The following is a 27,693-nucleotide window of genomic DNA, read 5'->3' as shown; positions in this document are numbered from 1 at the left end:
ATGCCGCTGGCGTGGACCAGCTGGGCCCCCTCCTGGGGTCAGTTCAAGGGGGTAGGGGTGCACCCCTTGTTTGCGCCGTCACAAGATTTTGTGTTCAGCTCTCCTGGGCCCAGTGCTAAGCCCGGTGCTAAGGTTACCTGACTGGGATGCTGGCTCCAGCCTCTGAAAACAGTCGCTGCTTCCCCATATTTGTTCGTTCTCTGTCTCTGTCATTCAGGTCAACTCTTTAAATCTGTGTTTGTTGTTCAGGGTTCATAGATTGTTATGTATGTGATCGATTCACTTGTTTTTCCGAGTCTTTGTTGCAAGAGGGATCCGAGGTAACGTCTACCTAGTCAGCCATCTTGGCCCCCACCATTTTTTTTTTAAGTGAGATTTTAATAATGTGAGCCATGCTGAACTGTGCTCCCCTAGGTATCTCATCACAACCATTTCTAGTCTCAGTTGAAGGAAGCATTGCTCAAAATCTTGGAATGCTGAACAAGATATATCATCAGGATTCTGAACATGGCCCTCAAATTCTCTTCACTGTGGGTTTAAGCCTTTGGAAATCAAAGCCAGCAAGAAGTCTCACACACCTTTGCTGCTTTTCCTTCTGTTATACCCCCATCCTAACACAGTAAGCCAAAAAAGAAGCAAAAATCAAAGAAAACCATTGATGTTGATTTAATTCCAACAATGCTAACCCTGTGTGTCACAGAACTCATTATTCTCTTGCACAGGAGAAAGGGAAAGATGAATATACAGAGGGAAAAAGGGGGAGAAAATCCAGCCAAGGCTAATGCATTTGTCCTGGTCCTGGAAGGACGCAAATAACCTACTTAAGAGATCATTAAAGAAAATTTAATGGAGGGACTATTTAGAAGAAAACAGGCAGGCAAAGAAAGGCAATGAAAGATAGGGAAATACACGGAAAGTGGCTGAGTGAAAAGAGCTGTGACCTGAGGTAGAGAAACAGAGCTACTGGGACACTGTGGTCCAGTAGGAACTGGGGAGGGGAGACTTATGACTGACTTCTAGTTGCCTGTTAGTACCACCCACTGATTGAAGTCTACCAGAATTTGGAACACAAAGAAGCCCTGGTAATACAGACCATAAAAGTCAAAATTCTGAGGCACAGGTGAGTATGCAGTAGAGTGAATCTGACAAAGGGAAAGGGGAGGTGAAAAAGACAACTGGTATATCAAAATCTTCTCTGCCACGCCAGAAATTATAGCTACTTCTCACCAGGATACAAAACCTCATTATTTCTTCCTTCTTCCCCAGCTATCTCATGCATTTACTCTCTACTATTTATGAAATCTGTTTCATTTCCTTTGTTACTACTTCCACCTTGATTGGCCACCCCGTTCCATCAGATTGTTGATCTATGGACAAGATCAGTGTAACCTACAAAGCCCCAGGCTGAGTCAGAGGGCTTTTGTTAGTGCAGTCTGTACATCTAACTAGCTCTATTAATGAGTGGCAGTTTCTGAATTTCACTTGCATCAACCACAAAATGAGTGAGTTGGACTAAATGATGGCTTCAGGCCTTCCCAGTTCTAAAATTCTAAACATCTCCTAACTACTCTAGGATCTCAGCAACTAATTACTCTTGTATTCCAAAACCACATTGATTTTCCTGAATATTTAGACTTTGTTATTATTCATCTCTAACACTTAAATGATTTCAGTTGTTTAACAAATCAAGACTCTTAAACTACATGCATAGGGGACCAAATTATGGATTCCCCAAATGTATTTCAGGTTCACTTTTCACTACTCTGCTACTGGAAGCCTGTTTCAGCAGAACCGGACTATAAACCACTCACTGCAGTTCTTCCCTGTGTTGGGGTCTTCTCCTTTTGAAAGTTTTCCTCTTAATTTTGAAACCAAATAAAGAAAGAGATATACAGATAGGTAGATAGGGAGGGAGTGAGAGGGAGAGATAGTTTCCACTGGGTCGACTCCAACTCATGGATACTTTACGTACAAGAGAACAAAATGTTGCCTGGTCCTGCGTCACCCTCACAATCATCAGCTTTTCAAACTCATCTTTGAGGTTATTGTGCCAATTCATCTCCGAATGTCTTCTTTACCTGTTGGCACCTACTTCACCAAGCATGATGTTTTCCTCAATCAATTGATCTCTCCTGATTACATGTCCAAAGCAAGCAAGTTGGACAATGTTCTGTTGTCATCCATAATATTTTTATTTGCTAATTTTAGGAAGTAGATTATCAGGCTTTTCTTTCTATTCTGGCTTAGCCTACAAGCTCCACTGAAACCTGTCCACCATGAATGTCCCTGCTGATATTTGAAATATCAGTGGCATAACTCCCAGCATCGTAGCAGCAACAAGTTGCCCCAGTGTAAAAAACTGACAGATGAGCTGTGTGGTGGAAATAAGGAGAAGAAAGTGCTACATAAGGATGAACAGGAAATATAGAGCTTTCATCTCAGCTGTCTCTCTGATTCTACTCATAAATTTCATGCTTCTTTTCATCTTGAGTGTCAGATAAAAATATACACATTAATAGAGATTATATTAATTCTGTAAAGTGATGGAGTTTGAGCCTTTATGAGAATGAAATGAATAGAGGACACAAAGTATTTCTTGAGAAAGTCCTTAATATGTATAATGGTAAGATGGCTATCCTTGCTGAAATGGAAGCACCCCTCTCCACGCCAGACAACTGCAGTCCTTCAAGTTTAGTTAATGTAGTCCCTGAGCAGCCTGGACTGTCTGCTGTCATCGTATGTTGTTTTCTCCACTTACATTGCAGGCTTCCGTGCGGGCTCCACAGTGAGGTCTGTAACCAAAGGCATCTGGATGTGGTGTATACCTCACCCCTCCCAGCCCAATCACACCCTAGTCCTTCTGGATATTGAAGGCCTGGGCAATGTGAAAAAGGTAAGGCAGAGCATCATGGGAAAATCTTCTTTGCTCTTGATTATCTACTTGCCTTTTAATTCGCCTTCTTAATTAACATTTGTGACATATTCCTCTAAATTGAAAATCCAAATTATAGTTGTTGTTGTCATTATTAAAGGCCATCAATTTGATTTTTGTCTCTTAGCAACCCAATGTGTCAAAATACAATTGCCCCATGGGGTTTTCTAGGCTGTAATCTTTATGGCCGAAGATCTCCATGTCTTTCTCCCAGGGAACAGCTGGGTGGTTTGAACTGGCAACCTTTTATTTAGCAGCCAAATGCTTAACCATTGCACCACCAGAGCTCCACCCAAATTATAGATAATGAAGTTAAATTCTGTTTTCTTGAACTTATTTCTTTGGTAAGCTCAAACATTTTCATATATTAGGGATAAATCTTCTTATTTTTATCACAAAAGTGAATAATGCAATTTAACAGATATTTACTGAGCTGCTGAATTCCAGGGCTCTGTGCTAAGTGCTACAGACACAGCAGTGAAAAAGGTAAAGGCCTAGGACCTATTTGGGAGACAACAGGTACACAGTGTGATCAGCACAAGGTGCCATGGATGCACAAATGTAGGCACCTAGCTCAATTGTACAGGTTAGAGAAAGCTTCCAAGAGGAAATGGTATTTAAATTGCCACCCAAGAGGTCAATGGCAGCTACAAGTTAAAGTGTGGAGATTATGGGGTTGGAAGTAGGAGACATGTAAATAAGGCTTCAATGAACAATTTAACTAAATTACCTTCAGAATAGCATCACCTATACTGGGAACATGCACAAAGGTTTTAGCCTACGTTTCTGGGATTTTGAGTTGAAATTTTAACTGACTTCTATAAAAGCATGAGCTTCACCCATGAAAAACCTCGTGAATGGGGTTATTTTAAGTATTTTTCTTTATTGTACCTGGTGCAGTTAATAGTTCCTTCTCATTTTCTATTAGTCCACGTCTAAATTGAAAGTTGTAGCAGTAGGTCTTTGGTCTCCATTACAGCAAAAATAAAAAGGGGGGGGGGGTGAGGGAGTGGGGTGAGAGGTTTACAAATTCTGAATTTAAAAATTCAATTTTAAAGTTCTCAATAATCACCTCAATAATCACCAAAGTACAGCTAAGATGTACTTTAAACTTATTTCATCCGAATTGTAATTATTCAAAAAACAAAACACACCAAACATTAAATGACTAATTGCAGCAGAAATACTATACATGACCTTAGAACTTGTGATGTGACTTGGATAGTATCTAATTCTATTAGCCTGGCCTTCAAGGACCTTCTTGTCTTATCTGGGGTCTCGTTTCCAACCTCATCTTCCACTCCTGCCCACCTACCCACAGCTTCAGTTAAATGAAGTAACTCTAAAATACATCTATAGAATCACTTTTTCTAATATTTCTGACTTAGCTTGTGTTAGTCATTCCACCAGCATGATTCCTTGGACATTCTACCAACTCTTTAATCTGTTTTCAACCTACTGCCATCGTTTCACAGCAGGACAGTCTCTTCTTGCTCTAAACACACTGGGTATTGTTTCAGTTTATTTCACTTACCACTTTTTCTTTTAGATCATAGCTTTTGGTTTCACTCTTGAAAGAGATTATTATTTTAGTTGCTGTTATGTTTTCATACGTATCTGCCCTTCCGTACCATCATCTTGAGGGCAAAGACTGTCTTATGGAACTTTGCTTCCACACAACCAAATGCAGTGTCAGGCATTTTGTAGATGCTCAATGAATACTTACTGAATTTAATGAAATAGCAGTGTATTTCTAATATAGCCCATGATAGGTAAAATTTATACAAGGAATAATTTCTCACTTATTACTGCAAACCTACTCAGTTCTGAGACCTGAATTATATAAACCCAGTGCCGTCAAGTCAGTGTCTTTCACTTCTTTTAATTACTAAAAAAAATCCTTAGATCCTGAGTGGGTCCCTGTAAATACAAAAAAATGAGGTTCAGATTTAACATTGTCTTAAAAACTTGTGTCCTTAGACATGTTATTCAGCATTAAAAAAAAAAAAAATACAAAACCACAGTTATCCAGTGGATTCTGACTGACAGCGACCCCATGGGGTTTCCAAGGCTGTAAATCTCTGTGGAAGCCGACTGCCTCATCTTTCTCCTTTGGTTCCACTAGTAGTTTCAACCACCAATATTTTGGTTTGTAGTCAGATGCTTTAACCCCTGCTCTACCAGGGCTACTGAATATACAACTGAATGAATGAATGAAGAGTAGATTCCCAAACCCCTTACTCTAATTTACTTTCTAGGGTGACCCAAAGAATGACTTATGGATCTTTGCACTGGCCGTGCTCCTGAGCAGCACCTTTGTCTACAATAGCATGAAGACTATCAATCACCAGGCCCTGGAGCAGTTGCAGTATCCTTCCAGAAGCTGAATGACCATGTTTTATTGAGTTTATAGGAATGGCAACTGAGACTGTTTCTTCTTTCTGTGACCCATTGTTATGGTTGAAGAGGTGGGGATATAGGGCAGAAGTTAATGTTTATAAAATGTGTTTCTAAATGATCTGGAAGTTATTATATAGGCCACAATTCCTTCCTTAACTAAGTTCCTAGCTATGTGACTGAACTAACAGCTAATCAGAGCAAAATCCTCCTCCAGATCTGAGTTTGGGAGTTTCTTTCCAGATTTTGTGTGGGTCGTACGGGATTTCACCCTGGAGTTGGAGATAGATGGAAACCCAATCACTGAAGATGAGTACCTGGAGGATGCCTTGAAGCTGATTCCAGGTATCAGAGTGTGTCCTGGATTATGAAAAATTCACTAGGTGGGATAAACTAAGCCTTGTCATCATCACTTAACTTTAAGTTTTACTTGAAACTTGATTGAGACACACGCAAATGGTGATTGGCAATTGTTGAATAGTGATTGAATAGTGATTGGTGTTTGGTTTTTGTGGATTGCTATTGCAGATAGTCCCTGACTTAGGACATATTCCAGTTAAGATGAAGCGCACCTACAACCACCTGTTTTTTTTTTTTTTTGTACATCTTTTCTTAGTAATATGTACTACATACAGTGTTGCAGCTCTTAAGTTGCTGATGTTATCATTGTCAGACATTCACTCACAGATGTTCAATGTTATGATTTACTGTTCAAAACACTGCTATATAGCGGGCTATGAAAACCAGAAAAAAAAAAAAAAAGAAATTTCACTTACATTGGAATCAATTTACAGTGGGGTTCTGGGAATGGAACCCTGTCATAAATCAGGACTACCTATACTTGAAAAACTTCAGTTACTTGCGTTTAAGCTTACTGAGGAAACTTCAGGCCCAGTGCTGGATTATTATCATATATTTTTTCCATTCTACATTTTATTTATGTCTATTGTGCTTTAGATGAAGGTTTACAGAGCAAATTAGTTTCTCATTAGACAATTAATATACTGTTTTGTGACACTGGTTGCCAACCTTGCAACATGTCAACACCGTCCCCTTCTTGAGCTTAGGTTCCCCATTTCCATTCGTCCAACTTTCCAGTCCCCTTCTGCCTTTCTGTCCTTGTCCCTGGGCTGTTGTGCCCAAGTAGTTTGGTGTACTTGGTTGAGCTTCATGTATTGTTTGTTTTGTGGGCCTGTCTAATCTTTGGCTGAAGGGTGAACCTCAGGAGTGACTTCAGTAATGAGTTGAAAGTAATGGATACCTGGGGACCATACTTTTGGGGTTTCTCCAGTTTTTGCCATACCAGTAAGTCTGATCTTTTTTTGTGAGTTAGAACTTTCTTCTACATTTTTCTCTAGTTCTGTCTGGGACTGTCTACTGTGACCCCTGTCAGAGCAATCAGTGGTTGTAGCCAGGTGCCATTTAGTTCTGCTGGACTCAGTCTGGTGGAAACTGTGGTAGTTGTGATCCATTAGTCCTTTGGACTAATATTTCCCTTGTGCCTTTGGTTTTCTTCACTGTCCCTTGCTTTAGATGGAGTAGACCTGTAGAGTACCTTAGATGGCCACTCACAAGCTTTTAAAACCCCAGATGCTACTCACCAAGGTAGGATGTATAACATTTTCTTTATAGACTATGTCATCCCAACTGAGCTAGATGTTCACTGGGATCATGGTCCCCAGCCCTCAGTCCAGTAATTCAGTCTCTCAGAGAGTTTGGATGTATCTATAAAGCTTCCATGACCTTGCCTTGGCCAAGTTGTTTTGACTTTTTCAATACTGTGTACTGTCTTACCCTTCACCAAAGTTCTCTATCTCTTTTTTGTTAAAAATAGTTCTCTATTTTCTTTTTTGTTAAAAAGTGCTGTCTTTTCCCCCACTTAATGGACTTTGGGCCTTTGTCAAAGATCAGGTGACTATAGGTGGATGGATTTACATTTCTGTTCTCTATTCTGTTCCATTGGTCAATGTGTCCGTTGTTGTAGCAGTACCAGGCTGTTTGGATTACTGTAGTTGTATATTAGTTTCTGAGGTCAGGTAGTGTGAGTCCTCCTACTTTCTTTTTCTTCAATAGTGCTTTACTTATCTGAGGCCTCTTTCCACATGAAGTTAATGATTAGTTTTTCCACCTCATTAAAGAATGCTTTTGGTATTTGAATTGAAATTGCTTTGTATTTGTAGATTGCTTTGGATAGAATTGACATTTTCACAATGTTGAGTCTATCTATCCATGAGCATTGTATGTTTTTCCATTTATGTAGGTCTCTTTTGGTTTCTTGCAGTAGTGTTTTGTAGATTTCTCTGTATAGGTCTTTTATGTCCCAGGTTAGATTTATTCTTAGGTATTTTATTTTTTAAGTGGCTATTATGAATGGTGTTGCTTTCCTGATTTCCTTTTCATAGTTCTCTTTATTGGTGCATAAGAGTCCAATTGATTTTTTTTTTTTTTAATATTTATCTTGTATCCTACTACTCTGCTGAATCTTTCTACTAGCTCAGTATTTTTTTTGTGGAGTCTTTTGGGATATCTATATATAGGGTCATATCATCCGCAAACAGGAATGGACTTCTGAATTCTCTTTCAGGCAGTTCCGGTGCCTTTTCTTCAGCCAGAAGGTCATCTGGTATTTTATTTTGGTCACTTTTGGAGCCATCCTGTCCTTTTTTAAATTTGTTTTGATATTGTCTGCTATCCCTGGAAGATTCAGGAATTATTTTCTTCATTTATTGATGGTAGATTTATTTGTTTCCTTCTGCTTTTTTGTTTTATTTGGTTATATGTGGGCAGGTGGGATGAGTGTGTTTCGTTGCTTGCTCATCTGTGGGCATACTTCTTACCACCTTGTCCAGGGGGGAAGGGCCAGTTGCTCAGCTATGGTGCAGCAGGGTAAGTCCAGTGTGGGGGGGGGATGGGGATGGGACATTTGCAGTATGAACTGGGGCCAGTAGAGCAGGGCCAGGAGGAAATGCAGGGCAGTTTCAAAGGTGAGGTTCACACTGTTGCCCCTCAGGGGTGCAACACTCAGCACACAGTGCAGATAGGCAGGAGGGAAGGGAGAGGATGTGATATGTGGAGCTAAGTGGATGAGAGAAAGAAGGGAAAGAAGAAAGAGAAACAGAAGCAAAAAAATATGAAGGAAAAAAGTAAATAAAATGGTAGCACAGTGAGATTTGGCTGGTGGGGATAGGGCAGAATCGGGGAGGACAAGTGCTGGTGGCTCTCTAGCCAAGTGATGCCTCTCAACTTGTCGAGAAGGGATGTGGGAGGCACACAGGCACTAGATAGGTGGGAAAAAGGAGAGGAAAGAAGGGAGAGAAGAACCCAAAATAACAGCAACAACAACGAAAATAAATATGATGCTGAGGGAGCTGGCCATTGGGGATGAGGCAGAATTGGTAGTGGTGGAGAGCTGATGTCTCTAGCCCCAGGTGGCATAACAAGGCCCCTCAGAAAGGGATGGAAGTAATTCAGGGCCTGGGTGGGAGGGAATAGGACAAGGGAGAAAGGGAAAGATAAAGAAAAATAAAAAATATGGCACTGAGGAAGCTGGCTATTGAGGTGGCGCAGACCAGGGGAGGCCATATTCCAATGGCTGTCTAGCTGAGTGGTGCAGCACAGCTTCTCAAGAAGGACCTGGCACAGCACACAGGGCTAGGTAGGTTGGAGAAAAGAAAGGAAGGAGGTGAGAGGAAGAGAGAAGAAACAGAAAAAAAAAAAGCAAACCAACTAAAAAAATGTGGTGCTGAGAGACCCAGCCAGTGACAGTGGCACAGACCCGAGGAGCCCATGTGCTTGTGGCTTTTTAGCCAAGTACTGCCACACAGCCCTTCAAGAAGGGAGAGGGACAGTGCACAGCACAATGTGGGCAACAGAACGGAAAGGAAGGAAGGGAAAGAGAGAGGAGAAACAGAAAAAAAAAATGGCATTAAGGGAGCCAGCTGGTTGGGGCAGCACAGACCTGGGGTGGGCGTGTGCTGCTGGCTCTCTAGCCAGGCAATGTGACATAGTTCTTTGAGAAAGGGTGGAGAAGGCTAAAGGGGATACCTGGGTGGGACAAAGGAAAGGAAGGAAGGGAGGAGGAGAAAAGAAAGAAACAAAACCAAGAAAACAATAACAAAAAAAAGTCACTCTGGGAACTGCCCGTTAGGGGTGGGTCAGACCCAAGAGACAGTGAGCTGGTGTCTGTCCAGCTGAGTGACTGTGGCCCATTGGAAAGTAGTGGAGGTTGTGTAGAGGGAAGAAGGGTGGGGGTGGAAAAGTGTATCCCTGGTTACTAGGTGCTCTGTCTCTTATTGGGTGTCCTGTGGAGTTGCCTTCCCATGCTACCTGTTCCTGATTCTTGGTGGTTGCTTTCCAAGATGGTGAATCTGTGCCTCATTAGCTGGTATGGGACCTCCAATCCATAGCTCTTCTTGTTATCTGTTCTCTCTTAGTTTCTTCTTCCATTTGGTGCTTGATCAAATTCTTTACCCTTTCACTTGATGCTTAGGGTTCCAGGATTGAGGTTTGTATATGTTTTACTCAGTTTTTCTGGTCTTTTCTGCAGAGGGATGGCATGGTGCTTCTGTCGATAGTGTCATGTTGGCTCTGCCTCTATCATTATATTATTTTAGATCAATTACTACCATATCATGAAAAAAATTTTTTCCAGATTGAAATTGCTGCTCTAAATTCCTAAGTTGTACATACTTACATTCTCATGTTCCTTATTAAGTGCCCCATTTGTTCTATAATGAGAAATATAGCTCATCATATTGAGAGTTAATGAACACCAAATCACAGTGCTGTATCTTTCACAGAAAGAATATTTATACCATAAATGTTCCAGAAAAAAAAAATTCAACATACCTCCAGTAAGACTTTCATTTTGCCTTTCTCATGACTTCACTTTCTTCATTCTTACAACCTGATACATTATGTTACTATTTTAATATTATAAATTAACTACATGGATCGTACTTAAGAGAATGGACAACTGTGACTTCTGGAAGGAATATCCATTTTAATTTAGGCATTCTATCAACAAGTATTTGTTGAACCCCTAATACTGGCCACAAAATCACTCTGTAGGGCACTGTGAAGTTTGAATCAAGTAGATACAGAGAATTGTTGATGTTTCCAAATTACATTAGTTCAACCTTACTTTTTGGAGGTTCCTACTAAAGGAATTACTAAACGTATTTATACTGTTTGTATTCTGGGCACTACAATGTCTAAAAGTTTTTTTTTATTCCTGTCTTGGGTATTAACTCTCTTATGCCTGATATTTTCAAAAGCAATATCTTACCCTTATTTCTGGTATTACTTTATTTTAGGGCCCACATTTAATTTCTTACATGAATGGAGACGCTAGAATCAGAAGAGCACTACTGTCCAGTTTTTCCATTAGTCAATCATTCAATAAACATTTATTAAGTAGTAATCTACCAGAATCCATACGAGTGCAGAGGAAATCACACAGAAGTTTCCTCACTTGAAATCAGTGCTTTCCCTTCTTCTCCAGAAAAACTTCCTTGTCTCTTTGCTGTGTACAGAAATGGATTTTTGCTGCCTTTGATAGATTGGCACAGGGTTGATTTGTCATGAGGATCACATGATTGAATAAAAGGAGACTTACAGGCACAGGAGCTGCAATGATGCAAACCCATTGACACTGAGTTGATTCTGACTCATAGTGACCCTATAGGACCAAGTAGAAATGACCCATAGGGTTTCCAAGGAGCAACCGGTAGATTAGAACTTCTGACCTTTTAGTGAGGAGCCAAATGCTTAACCACTGCTCCACAAAGATCCATGGAAACAAAAGTTGATAGGACCCTTGCCTGAAAGCTGTCCTTTCAATGATTGTTCTTTTTCCACTTCTGTAGGTGGGAATCCCCAAATCCAAAATTCCAACCTATCTAGAGAGTGCATAAGGCATTTCTTCCCCAAACAGAAGTGCTTTGTCTTTGACCAACCTACCAGTGACAACAATCTCTTACACCAGGTTGAGGGAATGCTAGAAGAAAAGCTAGATTGTAATTTCTGGATGAAATCCAAAAAGTTCTGTTCCTATATCTTCAGCCATGCAAAGACCAAGACCCTGGGAGGGGGAATCGTCATCACTGGAAACCACAGGTCACCTTTGTCCCAAAGCATTTCTGTTTGTTGATCAATGTGTGTGAAACTGTGACTGTTCTGTGGGTTTGTCAGTAATTTTGTTTAAATCTGTAAATGTGAATGTGGAGAATCAAATGTTCATGCCACACGTAGAAATACATTTTTCTTAATTAAAGCCTACATATCTGAGGGTTTCCTGAACCCTAATATACCTGAAGATCCAAATCCACTAATATACAAAAAGACAAAATGGAATTAAAGAAAGAATGTCTGCATTGTGAGGACAAGTTCTATGGGATAAGTGCCTCACAGTGCGGATAGAAAGTATATTTTGTGAATTTACACTGGTCAGAAAATAAATAGCAGGACATAAGTCCATGCACACCACTTGAGACTTTGAGAAACAAAATTAAAATTTAATCTTATATACTCGGCTATCTTCATGGACCTGTGACTTGTGACGACAACTAGTAACTCAAATGTCAGAAAGGCCCCAGTGTCAGAAGAAACCTATGCTTAGTGGAAGGCTTTTGGAAGTGTTGTCAAGTCCTTGATTTTTTTTTTTTTCTTCCACAAGACAGGTCATGTTTTTCCTTTTTACAGAGCCAAACAAATTGTGTTTCTGGTCTTAATTATGTACTTGACTTCACCTATCTAATCTACTCCTTTTTATTTTATTTGATGGGAAAATATATTTTCAGGATACCCCTGAGCGTATTGACTGTGATCTGTAATTCTAATTATAATGTGATAAATGGGGAAACAAAATGAAAGAGTGGACAGGAAAACAATGATGTTTTTAGGTGGAAATGAAGTCACAAAAGAAGAAAATAAATGAAAGTTCATTGTAATCAGTGTTTTTGTGATTTTTATAATGCAAATTCCTGAAGTTTGTAAACCACTGGGTTAGAACTCGATTTTATACATAAATTTCCTGGCTCATTCAGGGCTGGGGACTCTGGTGGAGACCTATGTGGATGCCATCAACAGTGGAGCAGTGCCTTGCTTAGAGAACACTGTGACAACTTTGGCCCGGCTTGAGAACTCAGCAGCTATACAGAAGGCAGCTGACCACTACAGCAAGCAGATGGCCCATCGCTTGAGGCTCCCCACAAACACACTCCAGGAGCTGCTGGACATGCACGCGGCCTGTGAGAGGGAAGCCATTACACTCTTCATGGAGCACTCCTTCAAGGATGACAAAAGGGAATTCCAGAAGAATCTCATGGTACTGTGTCTTAGTATTTATTTATCCTGCCTTATTCCTGTCCATCTGGAATGATGCCTAGAGCCCACGTTTTTATCCCATGGCTCATCTCCTTCTCGTGGTAGGAGGAGCCTGGATTTTTGTGAGTGACAGGGCTCTGCAGGACTGCAGTTCACCTTTTTTCCTAAAGATGGGCACTTTATTAGTTCCAATGGCTACAAACAAATTATCACAAACATAGCTGTAAAGCAACACACATTATTGGCTTAGGGTTCTGTAGGGGGTAGAGCCCACGTAAGGTGACTCAGATTTCTGCTCAGTGTTTCACAAGCTGAAAGTGAGTTCTCAGAGGAGCTGCATTCTCATCTGGAGGCTCTGGGGAGCCACTAAATTCATCTGAATTTTTGGCTGAATCCATACCTATGTGGTTGTAGAACTGATGTACCCATTCTCTGAATGACTGTTAGCCAGATGGGTGCTCTTAGGTCCTAGAGGCTACTTTGGGCTATTCCATATATCCTCCTCTGTAGTCAAGCCAACAATAGTGCCACAAATCCTTCTCTTATTTCTACTATCTCTGACTTCTTCTGCCACTACCCAAAGAAAACTTTCCGCTTTTAAATGGTTCATGGGATTAGGAAATGCCCATCTGGGTAATCTGCACTTCTTAAAGTCAACATGTGGCATACAACGTCACCTAATGACAGGAGTAAAATCCATCATATTCATAGACTGAGGAGCTATGTAGAACGTGAACACCAGCACAGAGAAAGTTGATAAAAAGGCTATTTCTTCTTATCATAGGAACTTTCACTCAAATTCTACCTTTCAGTCTGTGTTTCATTGCCCTAAAGTGACAAAAATTTCTTAGTTCATATTGACTAAAACCAGCTGGATTAATTTACACATGGAAGCAAAAAGTTTCTGTTCCTATATATTCCCACGTGAAAACCTTCACTGAAAGAAACCATGAAGTGTTCCAAACTCTGTTCAGAGTACACTTAGACATCATCACTGGGCGAGTTGCTATATTATATATACATTTTCATCCATAGCAACCCAGGTTCCCTAGGAAAGTCTACTTCCAATACAGTCAGATCTCCTTTGCTCATTTTTGATGGTAAGGTCACTGTTAATCATACTACGTTGTTGTTGTTGTTAGCTACCGGTGAGCTGGTTCTGACTCATACAGACTCTGTGTACAACAGAATGAAACACTGCCCTGTCTCGAACCATTCTCACTCTTGTGGCTGTGTTTGAGCCCATTGTTGCAGCCGATGTGTCAGTCCATCTTGTTGAAGATCTTCCTCTCTTTCATTGACACTCTACTTTACCAAGCTTGATGTCATTCTCCGGGGACTGGTCCCTCCTGATAACAAGTCCAAGTACGTAAGACAAAGTCTGGCCATCCTTGTTTCTAAGGAGCATTCTGGCTGTATTTCTTCCAAGACAGGTTTTTTCATTCTACGGGCAGTCCATGGTATATTCAATATTCTCTCTACTTGGGTCTTCTTTATTCATTGTTTAGGTTTTGCACGCATATAGAGTGATTGAAAATGTCATGGCTTGTGTCAGGTACACCTTAAGCCTCAAGGTGCCATCTTTGCTTTTTAACACTTTAAAGAGGTCTTTTGTAGCTGATTTGCCCAATGCAATATGTAGTTTGATTTCTGGACTGCTGACTCCATGGGTGTTGACTGTGGATCGAAGTAAAGTGAAACCCTTGACAATTTCAGTATTTTCTCCATTTATCATAATATTGCTTCTTAGTCCAGCTGTGAGGACTTTCGTTTTCTTTACCTTAGTCGACTCAATAGCAATGAGTTATGTTGAAGTGTAATCCATACTGAGGGATTGATTGATTGATCTTCATCAGTAAGCACTTCAAGTCCTCTTCGCTTTCAGCAAACAAGGTTGTGTAATCTGCACATCACAGGTTGTTAACGAGTCTTTCTCCAATCTTGATGCTATGTTCTTCTTCAGGTAGTCCAGCTGCTCAGATTATTTGCTCGGTATACAGACTAAGTATGGTGAAAGATACCACCATGACACATAACTTTCCTGACTTTAAACCTCATAGTATCTTGTTCTATTCAAAGGTCTGCCTTTTGGTCTATGTACAGATTCTGCATGAGCCAATTAAGTGTTATGGAATTTCCATTCTTCACAACATTATCCATAATTTGCTTTGACCCACACAGCCGAATGCCTTGGCATAGTCAATAAAACACAGGCAAATATCTCTCTGGTATTCTCTGCATTCAACCAGGATCCATTTGACATCAGCAATGATATATCCTTCATTCCACATCCTCTTCTGAATCTGGCTTGGATTTCTGGCAGTTGCTTTCGATGTACTTCTGTAACTGCTTTTGAATTATCCTCAGCACTATTTTACTTGTGTGTGATATTAATGATATTGTTTGATAATTTCCACATTCTGTTGGATGACCTTTCATTAGAATGGGCATATATATGTATATCTTCCTGTAGGTTGACCAAGTAGCTGTTTTCCAAATTTCTTGGCATTAATGAGTGAGCCTTTCCAGTGTTGCATTCATTTGTTGAAACATCTCAATTGGTATTCTGTCAATTTCTGGAGACTTGTTTCTCATCAATGCCTTCAGTGCAGCTTGAACTTCTTCCTTCAATATCATTGGTTCTTGATCATATGCTACCTCCTGAAGTGGTTGAAGGTCAATCAATTCTTTTTGGCACAGTGACTCTGTGTATTCCTTCCATCTTCTTTTGATCCTTCCTATGTCATTCAATATTTTTCCCATAGAATCTTTCAATATTACAATTTTTGCTTAAATTTTTTTGTTAGTTCTTTCAGCTTGAGGAATGCTGAAAGTGTTCTTCCCTTTGTTTTCCTTTTATTTCCTTATGTATTTATATCATGCTTTAAGTGAAGGATGACAGAGCAAATTACTTTCTCAATTAATACATATGTTGTTTTGTGACATTGATTGCCAACCCAATGACTTGTTAACACTTTCCCCTTCTTGACTTTGATTTCCCATTATCATTCATCAAGCTTTCCTGTGCCCTCTTGCCTTCTTGTTCTTGCCCCAGGGCCAGTGTGCCCATTTATTCTCCTATACATGGTTGAACTACATGTATTATTGTTTAATTTATTGGCCTGTCTAATCTTTGGCTGAATAGTGAACCTTAGGAGTGGCTTCAGTACTGAGTTAAAGGGGTGTCTGGGGGTCATACTCTAGGGTCTCCAGTCTCTACCAGACCAGTAAGAGTGATGCGTTGAAGTCTACTACTATTATTGTGGAACTATCAATTTCTCTTTTCAGTCCCATTAGAGTTTAAGTATATTGGAGTCCTGTTGTTGGGTGTGTAGCTATTTATTATGGTTATGTCATCCTGGTGGATTGTCCATTTAATCATTATATAATACCCTTCCCTTTCTGAATGGCAATACTAATCTCAGATAAAATAGACTTTTCTTAAAGTCTATTTTATCTGAGATTAGTATTGCCATTCCTGCTCTTCTGTTTGCTTGATATATTTTTTCCATCCTTTGATTTTTTATATATTTATGTCTTGTTTCTAAGGTATGTCTCTTGTAGGCGGCATATTGATGGGCCCTGTTTTTTTAATCCATTCTCTCACCCTCTGTTTCTTTGTGGGTGTATTTAAACCATTTACATTCAGTGTGATTTTTGGTAGGTGTGAGTTTATTGCTGTCATTTTGTAGTGCTTTTTTCTGTGTGTGTGTGTGTGTGTGTGTGTGTGTGTGGTGCTGACATTTTCTTTGTTCCTTTTACTCTCCTGTGCTAAATTCCTTTTGTTTGTGAATTTTGGTTTGTTTTTTTCTTTCATTTTTGTAGGTGTTGTTTTTACTGACACTTTAGGTTTTTCTTCTTTACTTTGATGAGCAGGTTTGTTAACTCTCTTTGTGGCTACCTTGGAATTTATGCCCATCTTCCTAAGTTTGGACTCGTCTTTTATTACTTGACATCATCTTGACCTCCTTTCTACTTCAAAGTTCTATACCTATACCATTTATACCCTATTTTATTGTTTTGATGTTGTCATTTACAGATTGATGTCTCTGGTTCCCTGTTGTAAAATTTTTTGTTTTTGTTTTATCCTTGAGAGTTCATTACCTAGGTTGGTATCTGGCTCATGCTGCCCTGTGTCTAGATTCAGGTCATTGTCTGATGTTGTTTGCTCTCTAACCAAAGGACGCCCTTTAAGAATTCTTGTAAGTTTGGTTTTGTGTTTTTACCTGTTACTTTAATTTCTGTTTATCTGACAATGTCCTAATTTCACCATCATATTTGAGTGAGAGTTTTGCAAGATCTATTTTTTTTTATTAGTCTTGGTTGGCAATTTTTTTTCTTTCAAGGTTTTATATATGTCATTCCATTGCCTTTTTGCCTTCATGGTTTCTGCCAACTAATCAGAACTTAGTCATATTGTTTCCCCTTTGTATGTGACCTTTAGTTTTTCTTGAGCTGCTTTCAAGATTCTTTCTTTGTCTTTGGTTTTGGCAAGTGTAATTATGTTATGTCTTAGTGTTTTTCGTTTGTGGTTGATCCTATATGGGGTTCATTGTGCTTATTGGATGGCCATCTTTTCATCTTTCATGATATTAGAGAAGTTTTCTGTCAGCAAATCTTCAGTGATCCTCTTTGAGTTTCCCATTTTCTTCCCCTGTTCTGGAACTCCTATCAGATGCAAATTTTTGCCCTTGATTGTATCTCACAGAGTCCTTAGGTTTTCTTCATTTTTCTTTATTCTTTTCTCTTTTTTTTTTTCCTCAAACAATGTGGTATCCAAGGATTTGTCTTCAATTTTGCTGATCTCATCTTCCACTGTTCCAAATTTTCTCCTAAAATCTTCTCTTGCTTTGTCCATTTCTGAAATCTTGTTATTTATCTTTTGGATTTCTAATATCTTTTTTGTATCATTTCTAATTATTTATTTTGACATTTTGTTCATGTATTATTGTTTATGAATTATTCCATTGCTTTGTCTATTTTCTCTGATTTCATCTGTATTTTCAATGATTCTGTCTACTTTTTCCTTAGTTTTGTCTGTGTTCCTTCATCTCTTTTCTAAACTCTTGGAGAGCCCTTAATATTAGACTTTTGAATTCCTTATCAAGCAGTTCCAGTGCATTTTTTCTTCTACTGGAATGTTATATGGTGTTTATATTGTTCACTTACTGGCGCCGTCATGCCCCCTTTTTTTTAATGCTTTCTTGTTGCTGCTGTCTCTGAGATATTTTGGAATTGTTTATTTATTTATTGGTTTATTGACTGCAGGTTTGTTTGTTTTGTCATGCTTTTTTGTTTTATTTGGTTTTGTCTGGGCTGGCACACAGGCATGTTTTGTTGCTTGCTTGTCTCTGGGCGAGATAATTCTCACCACCTTATCCAGGTGAGCAGGGCTGATCTTTCAGCTATGTTACAGCAGAGTAGGTCCAGCAGGAGGTAGGGGGGCTGGAGATGCGTCCTTTACAGCACGAACTGGAGCAGTGTGACATGGGTTCAGGGGCTCTAGGTTTCTGTATCTGTGCAGCTCAGAGAGGCAATACTCAGTGGGGTGAGGCCAGGGGACTGTGTGGGGTAGGATCTGGGGCTGACACCAGTCTTTTCAGGGGCATGGAGCTCAGCAGGGTGGAGCCAGGGGCAGGAGGAGGTGGGGCTGGGGTCCAGGACCCTTGCAATTGCCACTCCAGGGCACAACACTTGGTGTTCTGTGCAGAGAGGCAGGAAGGAAGGGAAAGGATGTGATGTGCAGAGCTAAGTAGCACAGACAAATAAGAGAGAGAGACAGAAGCAATAAAATGAAGAAAAAATACATAAATAAAATTGTGCCACCTTGGGAGTCAGTTCGTGGTGGGGAAGCAACCTTGGGAGGATATGTGCCAGTGGCTGTCTAGCCAACCAGGGGGGCATGTCCCATCAAGAAGTGGAGGGAGCAGTGTATGAGGCTAGGTGGGCAGGAGGAAAAAAAAAAAGGAAAGAAGGGAGAGAAAGAGAAGAAACAAATGAATGGCAAAAAAAAAAAAAAAAGGCGCTAAAAGAACTACCCACTGGGAGTGGGGCGTAAATGGGGTGGTGGCAAGCTGGTGTCTCTCTTGTCAGGTGGTGCAGCATAGCCCATCAGGAAGAAGCAAAGGCAGTGCAAGGCCTAGGTGGGAGGGACAAGGGAACAGGAGAAAAGCAAAGGTAAAGAAAAACAAAAAATATGGCAATGTGGGAACTGGTTGGAGGTAGCAGTGCAGACACAGGGAGGCCATGTGCTGGTGGGTCTCTAGCCAAGGAGTGCTTCATGGCCCATGAAGAAGGGGTAGGGGTGGTGCATGGGGACAGGTGGGTGGGAGAAAGGAAAGGAAGGAAGGGAGAGAGAAGAAACAAAAATATAGCACCGAGGGATCGGGCCTTTGGAGGCAGGGTGGAACCAAGGAGGCAGCAAGTTGGCGTCTCTTGCAGGTCATGTGGCATGGCCTGTCAGGAAAAGGCGAAAGCAGTAGAGGGCCTAGGTGGGAGGGAGAAGAAAATGGAGAAAGGGAAAGATAAAGAAAAATAAAAATATGGCACTCAGGAAGTCAGCCAGTGGGGCAGGGCAGAACCAGGGAGGCCGTGTGCTGGTGGCTCCCTGGCTGTGTGCTGCAGCACCACCTGTCAACAAGAAGCAGAGCTGGTGCATTGGGCTAGGTGGGTGGGAGAAAGGAAAAGAAGGAAGGGAGAGAGAGAAGAAACAAATATGGCACTGAGCGAGTTTGACCTTTGGGGTCACGCAGACTCAGGAAGGCCGTGTGCCAGTGAGTTTCTATCTAAGCGGTGCAACATGGCCCACCAACAAGGTGTCGGGGCTGCACGTGGGGCTAGGTGGGCTGGGGAAAGGGAAGGAAGGAAGGGAGAGAAAGAGAAGAAACTAAACAAACAAAAAAAATGGCACTGAGGGAGCCAGCTGTTGGGGGTGGCACAGACACAGGGAAGCTCTGTGTCCTTGGCTCTCTAGCCGAGCAGTGGGGCACATTCCATCGACAAGTGGTAAGTGTGGCTCCTGGGACTAGGGGGGCAGGAGAAAGGAAAGGAAGGAAGGGAAAAAGAGAGAAAAAGCAACCATCTATCTATCTATCTATCTATCATCTATCTATCTATCTATCTATCTATCTATCTATCTATCTATCTATCTATCTATCTATCTATCTATCTATCTATCATCTATCTATCTATCATCTATCTATCTATATCATCTATCTAGCTAGCTAGCTAACTATCAATCTATCTATACATACATACATATATACATACATACATATGTATATAGCACTAGAGGAACCATCCATTGGGGAAGTGTGGGCCCAGGGTGGAAGTGAGCTAGTGTCTCTCTGGCTGAGTGACTGTGGCCCATTGGAAAGCAGCAAAGGCAGAATAAAGGGCAGATGGGTGGGGGTGAGAAAGTGTGCTTCTCTGGTTAATGGGTGCACTGTCTGGGAGCTCCATAAAATTACCTTCCTGTAACCCCTGTCCAGGTTCATTGGTGACTATGTGTCAAGATGGTGAATTCATGCCGTGTTAGTTGGTAGTGGACATCCACTCTGTAGCGCTCCTTGTTCTCTTTTCTCTGTTATTATTCCATTCAGTGCTTGATCTAGTTCTTTATCCCTTCATTCGATGCTTAGGGTTCAGGATTGATGTTTGTATCTCTTTTACTTAATTTTTCAAGTCTTTGTTTTAGAGGAACAGCATGGTGCCCTGTCTCTAGTGTCATGTTGGCCTCACCTTGTTTCGTTTTCTAAATCCAGGTCTTGCACATTTCATTATAATACATTACTTTGTCTTCTAAATCCACCCTTTGAAATCTTCTGTTCAGTTCTTTTACTTCATATTTGTGCTCATATTTGAAATACAGGTTACTTAGCTCCCAGCATCATAGCAACATACAAACTACCACAGTACTACAAACTATCATACAAGTGGTGGAATCATACTGTAGTCTAAGAAAATCATGAAGATCATGTCATCCCCACCCTTCATTTTACATATGATGAACCTGACCCCAAAGGAGTTAAAGATGTTTGCTAGATCACACAGAAATTAGTCAGAACTGGGAGGAGTAACACATGTCTCCTGATTCTGGTCCTTTCCATGACCTGTTCCACTGTGAATCTGTCAGACTGCTTTTTCCAAGAAGTCCACAGCTGGATCATTCTGTCTAAGAGCATCCTTCCATTGTATTTCTCTACATTTCCTTGCAGGAAACCACAGAGAAAAAAGAAGGAGGATTTCATTATACAGAATGAAGAGGCATCTGACAAATAGTGCCAGGCTGAGCTTAAGCAGGTTTCTGAATCCCTGATGGAAAGTGTTTCAAGAGGAAATTTTTCTGTTCCTGGAGGACACAGTCTCTACTTAGAAGCAAAGAAGAAGTTTGAGTAAGACTATGCATGGGTTCCCAGGAAAGGAGTTAAGGTGAGGAATAAGAGAACAGAAGAAAGTCCAGCCAAGTTGAGGCTTAGAGCCTTGTCTATCCTGAAAAATCTAAGACCACAGCACCAGTTTTGGGGACAAAACAGAGCATAGGGTATCTTGACATCTTTAGTTTTTATATGCACAATTAGTTTGATACTCTTGAAAAGACAAGAATATTTTTTCCCAAGGAAAGGATTTAGAATCAGGAATCCAAATGAAAGAGAATATCTCTTTCATTATCATGCAATGTAATAGTTTTTTTTTCTAAATACAGGTAATATAAAGATTCAAGACTCAATTTTGTTTGTTAGGTACTGTCATGGGTTGAATTGTGTCCCCCCAAAATATGTGCCAACTTGGTTAGGCCATGATTCCCAGTATTGTGTTGTTGTCCTCCATTTTATGATTTTCCTATATGTTATAAATCATAATCTCTTCCTGTGGTTAAAGAAGATTAGGGTGGGATGTAACATCCTTGCTCAGGTCACACCTTGATCCAACATAAAGGAGTTTCCCTGGGGTGTGACTTTCACCACCTTTTATCTTACAAGAGATAAGAGGAAAAGGAAGCAAGCAGAGAGTGGGCAACCTCATACCATCAAAAAAGCAGTGCTGGGAGCAGAATGCATCTTTTGGACCCAGAATTCCTGCACAGAGAAGCTCCTAGTCCAGTGGAAGATTGATGACAAAGACTTTCCTCCATAGCCAACAGAGAAAGTCTTCCCCTGGAGTTGAAGCCCTGAATTTGGACTTCTAGCCTACTAGACAGTGAAAAAATAAATTTCTCTTTGTTAAAGCCATCCACTTGTGGTACTTCTGTTTTAGCAACACTAGATAACTAAGAAAGGTATTTATTAATATCACCTAAGATAAAGACAAATGTATAGTCAGTTAAATATGGTGCACTAGGAGTTACCATCCTCCACATGTCTGTCAGTTTGTCGTACTGTGAAGGCTTGCATGCTGCTGTGATGCTGGAAGCTATGTCACCAGTATTCAAATACCAGCAGGGTCACCCATGGTGGACAGGTTTAGCTGAACTTCCAGACTAAGAAAGACTAGGAAGAAGGACCTGCTGGTCTACTTTTGAAAAAAAAAAAAAAAAAATTAGCCTGTGAAAACCTTAGGAGTTGTAGTGGAATATTTTCTGATATAGTGCCAGAAGATGAACTCCTCAGGTTGGAAGGCTCTCAAAAGATGACTGGGGAAGAGCTGCCCCCTCAAGGTAGAGTTGACCTGAATGATGTGAAGTCAAGCTTTTGAGACCTTCATTAGCTGATCTGGCACAACTCAAAATGAGAAGAAACACCTGCAAACATCCATTAATAATAGGAATGTGGAATGTACAAAGTATGAATCTACAAAAATTGGAAATTGTCAAAAATGAAATGCATAAACATCAATATCCTAGGCATTAGCAAGCTGAAATGGACTGGTACTAGCCATTTTGAATCTGACAACCATATGGTCAACTATGCTGGGAATGACAAATTCAAGAGCAATAGCATTGCGTTCATCATCAAAAAGAACATTTCAAGATCTGTACTGAAGTATAACACTGTTAAAAAAAAAAATGCCTACAAGGAAGACCTGTTAATACATCTATTACTCAAATTTACTCTCCAACCACTAAGGCCAAAGATGAAGAAATTGAAGATTTTTACCAACTTCTGTAGTCTGAAATTTATTGAACATACAATCAGGATGCGTTGATAATTACTGGTGATTGGAATGCAAAAGTTGGAAACAAAGAAGAAGGATTGGTACTTGGAAAATATGGCCTTGGTGATAGAAATTACCCCAGAGATCTCATGAAAGAATTTTACAAGACCAACAATTTCTTCATTGCAAATATCTTTTTCCCACAACATAAATGGCAGCTATACATTTTTTTTTTTTTTATACATGTAGACCTCACCGGATGGAATACACAGGAATCAAATCGACTACATCTGTGGAAAGAGGCAATGGGAAGGCTCAATACCATCAGTCAGAACAAGGCCAGGGGCAGACTGTGGAACAGGCCATCAATTGCTCATATGCAAATTCAAGTTGAAGCTGAAGAAAATTAGAACAAGTCCACCAGAGCCAAAGTATGACCTTGAGTACATCCCACCTGAATTTAGAGACCATCTCGAAAAAAGATTGGCACATTCAACACTTATGACCAAAGACCAGACGAGCTGTGGAATGACATCAAGGACATCATATATGAAGAAAGCAAGAAATCACTAAAAAGACAGAAAAGAAAGGAAGGACCAAAACAGATGTCAGAAGAGACTTTAAAACTTGCTCTTGAATGCTGAGTAGCTAAAGCAAAAGGAAGAATTGATAAGTCAAAGAGTTGAAGGGAAGATTTCAAAGGGTGACTCGAGAAGACAAAGTAAAGTATTATTATGATATGTGCAAAGACCTGGAGTTAGAAAACCAAAAAAGAAGAACACACTCTGTATTTCTCAAGCTAAAAGAAGTGAAGAAAATTCAAGCCTCGAGTTGCAATAGTGAAGGATTCTATGGACAAAATACTGAACGACCCAGGAAGCATCAAAAGATGATAGAAGGAATATGCAGAGTAAGTGTACCAAAAAGAATTGATTGACAGCCAATCATCTCAGTAGGTAGCACATGATCAAGAAGCAATGGTACTGAAAGAATTCCAAGATGCACTGAAAGCATTAGTGAGAAACAAGGCTCCAGGAACTGACAGAATACCAACTGAGATGATTCAACAAATAGATGAAGCACTGGAAGTTCTCAATTATCTATGCCAAGAAATTTGGAAGACAGCTATCTGGCCAACTGAGTGGAAGATATCCATATTTATGCCTATCCCCAAGAAAGATGATCCAACCAAATGTGGAAATTATCAAACAATATCATTAATATCACACAAAAGTAAAATTTTGCTGAAGATTGTTCAAAACGAGTTGCAGCAATAAATTGACAGAGAACTGCCAGATATTCAAGCTGGATTCAGAAGAGAACATAGGACCAGGGATACCATTACTGATGTCAGATGGATCCTGGGATACCAGAAAGATATTTACCTGTGTTTTATTGGTGATGCAAAGGTATTGGACTGTGCGGATTATAACAAATTATGGATAATATCGCAAAGAACGGGAATTCCAGAACATTTAATCGTGCACATGCAGAACCTGTACATAGATCAAAAGGCAGTCATTCAAACAGAACAAGAGGATACTGCGTGGTTTAACGTCAGGGAAAGTGTGTGTCAGGGTTGTATCCCTTCACCATACTTATTCAATGTATGCTGAGTAAATAATCCAAGAAGTTGGACTATATGAAGAAGAATGCAGCAACAGGATTGGAGAAAGACTCATTACTCATTAACAACCTGGGTTATGCAGCTGACACAACTTTGCTCAAAGTGGACTTGAAGCACTTGCTAAAGAAAATAAAAGACTACAGCCTTCAGTATGGATTATACCTTAACAGAAAGAAAAAAAATCCTAACTGGGCCAATAAACAACATCATAATAAACACAGAAAATATTGAAATTGTCAGGGATTTCATTTTACTTGGAGCCACAATTCAACGCCCACGGAAACAGCAGTGAAGATTTCAGACAGCGATTGGATTGGGCAAATCTGCTGCAAGAGACCTCTTTAAAGTGTTAAAAAAGCAACGATATCACTTTAAGGACTAAGGTCCACCTGAACCAAGCCATGGTGTTTTTAGTTGCCTTATAGGCATGAGAAAGCTGGACAATGAATAAAGGAGACCAAAGAAGAATTGATGCCTTTGAGATGTGGTGTTGGCAAAAAATATGGAACATACCATGGACTACCAACGGAATGAACAAATTTGTCTTGGAGGAAGTACAGCCAGAATGCTCCTTAGAAGAGAGGATGACGCGACTTTGTCTCATATGTTTTGGACACGCAATCAGGAGACTCCAGTCCCTGGAGAAGGACATCATGCTTGGTAAAGTGGAGAGTGAGGGAAAAAGAGGAAGGCTTTCAATGAGATGGATTGACATAGCAGCTGCAACAATGGACTCAAGCAAAACATCAATCATAAGGATGGTGCAGAACCGGATAGTGTTTCCTTCTCTTGTACATGGGATTGCTATGAGTCTGAACTGACTCAATGGCACCTAACAACAACAGGAGTTGTCATACCGCCATACACAGAATATGATAGTAATGATGATGATGATAACAGTCAACACATATAAAGCACTCATTTTCTAAATAGGAGTCGTGGTCTTAGGTGCTTTTGTTGTAGTATTAAGTTATCTAAGGTCCAACAGCCAGCAGGTGATAGAGCTGGTAGGGTAGTACAGAGTTCATAGTGACTATTAAAATTTGAGAAGAAAGCTTAGGAAAGCTTTCTGTAAAAGGAAATAGGAGGTAGAAGTTGAAGTACTGATAGATGTTGTACTGGTTGATAATGAGTAGTCAGCATCCAAGCAGAAGATAAACAGTGTGAAAATATATGAAAACAAAAGAGGTTATGTGTTTGTAGAACTGCAAACAAATCTGGTTGACTGTAACCTGTGTGGGTGCTAGGCACTATCACTAGAAGAGAGGGTTAGAGAGTTAGGAAGGAGCTGAAAGGGAGGGTTTTTGTGTCTCACAAATAAGCATGGAATTTATATTGTTGTTACAGAAAGAAAGGAAGCACTGGGGATTCCCAAGTAGCTTGAAAACTTTACAGGGTCATGCTTGGGGTTTTATCAAGCACTAATTTATTAGAAGAGACTTTATCTTTGCTACCTGATGTGTCTTTGCTCCTTTTTTGTTCTTCAGGTAGGTGAAATTCTCCAGAGCTTCCTGCAGTGGCAGCCGCCAATGGAGGAATCCATCTTACAGTCAGATAGAGCCCTCTCTGATTCAGAGAAGGCCAAAGCAGGTGTGCAGGCAGGGTTCAGTTACAGTAGGGTGGGGAGGCTCCTGCAATGCCCTGTGACAGATCTGACAGGCAGATCTTCCTGAAACAATAAGATTTCTCTCCTTCTGCAGAACATACACTCTGCTCAATCTGAAAATAAAGAGGGTAGTTGTGGTTGCATGTCCAGCTGGACAGGCAGTTCCTTTCCTATCACAGAGTCCTTGATGATGTGGATACTGGGAGAATTGAGAGATGTCAAACGCTTCCTTCAATTTAGAGTCTCTAATATCAGAACAGCAGAGCATAGGATTGACTGCTTTTCTTCCCTCCCTAAAACCTTTGTGGGACAGTGGAGCAGGCCAAGACAGAGGCAGCTGAGAATAAACAGGAATTGCTGAAAATGAAAAATCAGGAGCAGTAGAAAAAGATGAAGTCTCAAGAGGGGAGCTTCAAGGAAAACATGGAGCAACTGAAAAGGAAGATGGAGAGGGAAAGAGAAAACCTTCTGAGAGAGTGGGAAAGGGTGCTGGAGCATAAGCTGAAGGTAAGTCTGTCCTGGGCCCGGGCAGTGCATGGTGAGCAGTGCTCTGGTACATCAGAAAGGGAAAAGTCAAAATCTGAAACAAATTCATGAAACTAAAGGGAAACACAAACATCATTTAATTAACTATAAGCTCAAATCCAGCTGGATCCAGCTGAAGTCATTAACTCCATAAGACTACCAGCACCTTCTGTAGTATTAGGCTTTTGAGAGGATAAATAACATCCTCCAGATCTTTTCATTGGTATCTGTGTTGATTATAGGATGGCGTTATCATGTTCCAGTGGACTATGGTCTTGGACCTCTCATCTTATAGTCATTAGGATTCTTGGTAGCACATCAAAGAAACCTGAAATAGATCAATTCAGTCTTGAAAGTACCTGATTTGGCCTCATATAAAATACAAGGATCCTAAAGCTCTATAATTGGCTACACTTGTTTCCCAAACTGCCTGAGTTACCCTATAAAGCACAGAGAAAAATTCTTTCCTTGTCCCAACATGGTGGTTGATAATGAGTGTTATCTACAGGGTCAGCAATTCCCATTATTTGTTAGATGTGTGTGGCATGCTCCCTTGGATGAAATTGAAAACTAAGTCACATCAACCTACATTCCATCTGAAAGGGCATCATTTGGGCTGGAACACATTCTGGGAATCATTCTCAGGCCTGATTTAATTTTGACCCCTCCTCACTTTCGTTGAGATAGTTCTGAGAGAATCTTAGATTGATAGAGACCATGGATACTCTCACTACCCAGGCCCAAATAAATGGAGAATTGGACAGCTTCATTAAACAGACCTCTACGATGGTAGAGAAATAGACACATGAGCTTATACTGGATGAAGCTGCTATAGACAAAACCGGGACTCTTCATAACTGGAGATTTTCAAAATATATCCTTTTCTCTTTATAGGTTCAAAAAGAACTGCCAAATGAAGGATTTAAAAAGAAATCCGAGATGTTAAATAAACAGATAAATCGTCTACAAGAACAGATTGAAATAACAAAGGAAAATAATGACTCATGGTTTTCAGAGGCCCTTGGTATAGCTGGCCAAATATTACTGACAGCACTACCTTTTCTGATACGTGTAGGAATGAGATTTATCAAATAACATATTAAATGTGGCTTGAATTCTTGTTAAGCAAATTAAACATTGAGAATTCTTTTGCTGATATTGTGGCTCATTTTTCAAGTTCATATGTTT

The 27,693-nt window shown here is 40.2% G+C and overlaps 1 pseudogene; it reads left to right on the top strand.

The window, feature by feature from the left end:
• Positions 1-27,600, top strand: LOC126071354 (guanylate-binding protein 7-like; annotated as a pseudogene).
• The last annotated feature ends 93 nt before the right edge of the window (positions 27,601-27,693 follow it).

This window comes from Elephas maximus, chromosome 3 (genome assembly GCF_024166365.1).
Source record: "Elephas maximus indicus isolate mEleMax1 chromosome 3, mEleMax1 primary haplotype, whole genome shotgun sequence".
NCBI lineage: Eukaryota > Metazoa > Chordata > Mammalia > Proboscidea > Elephantidae > Elephas > Elephas maximus.
This window is presented reverse-complemented; position numbering and strand designations above follow the sequence as displayed.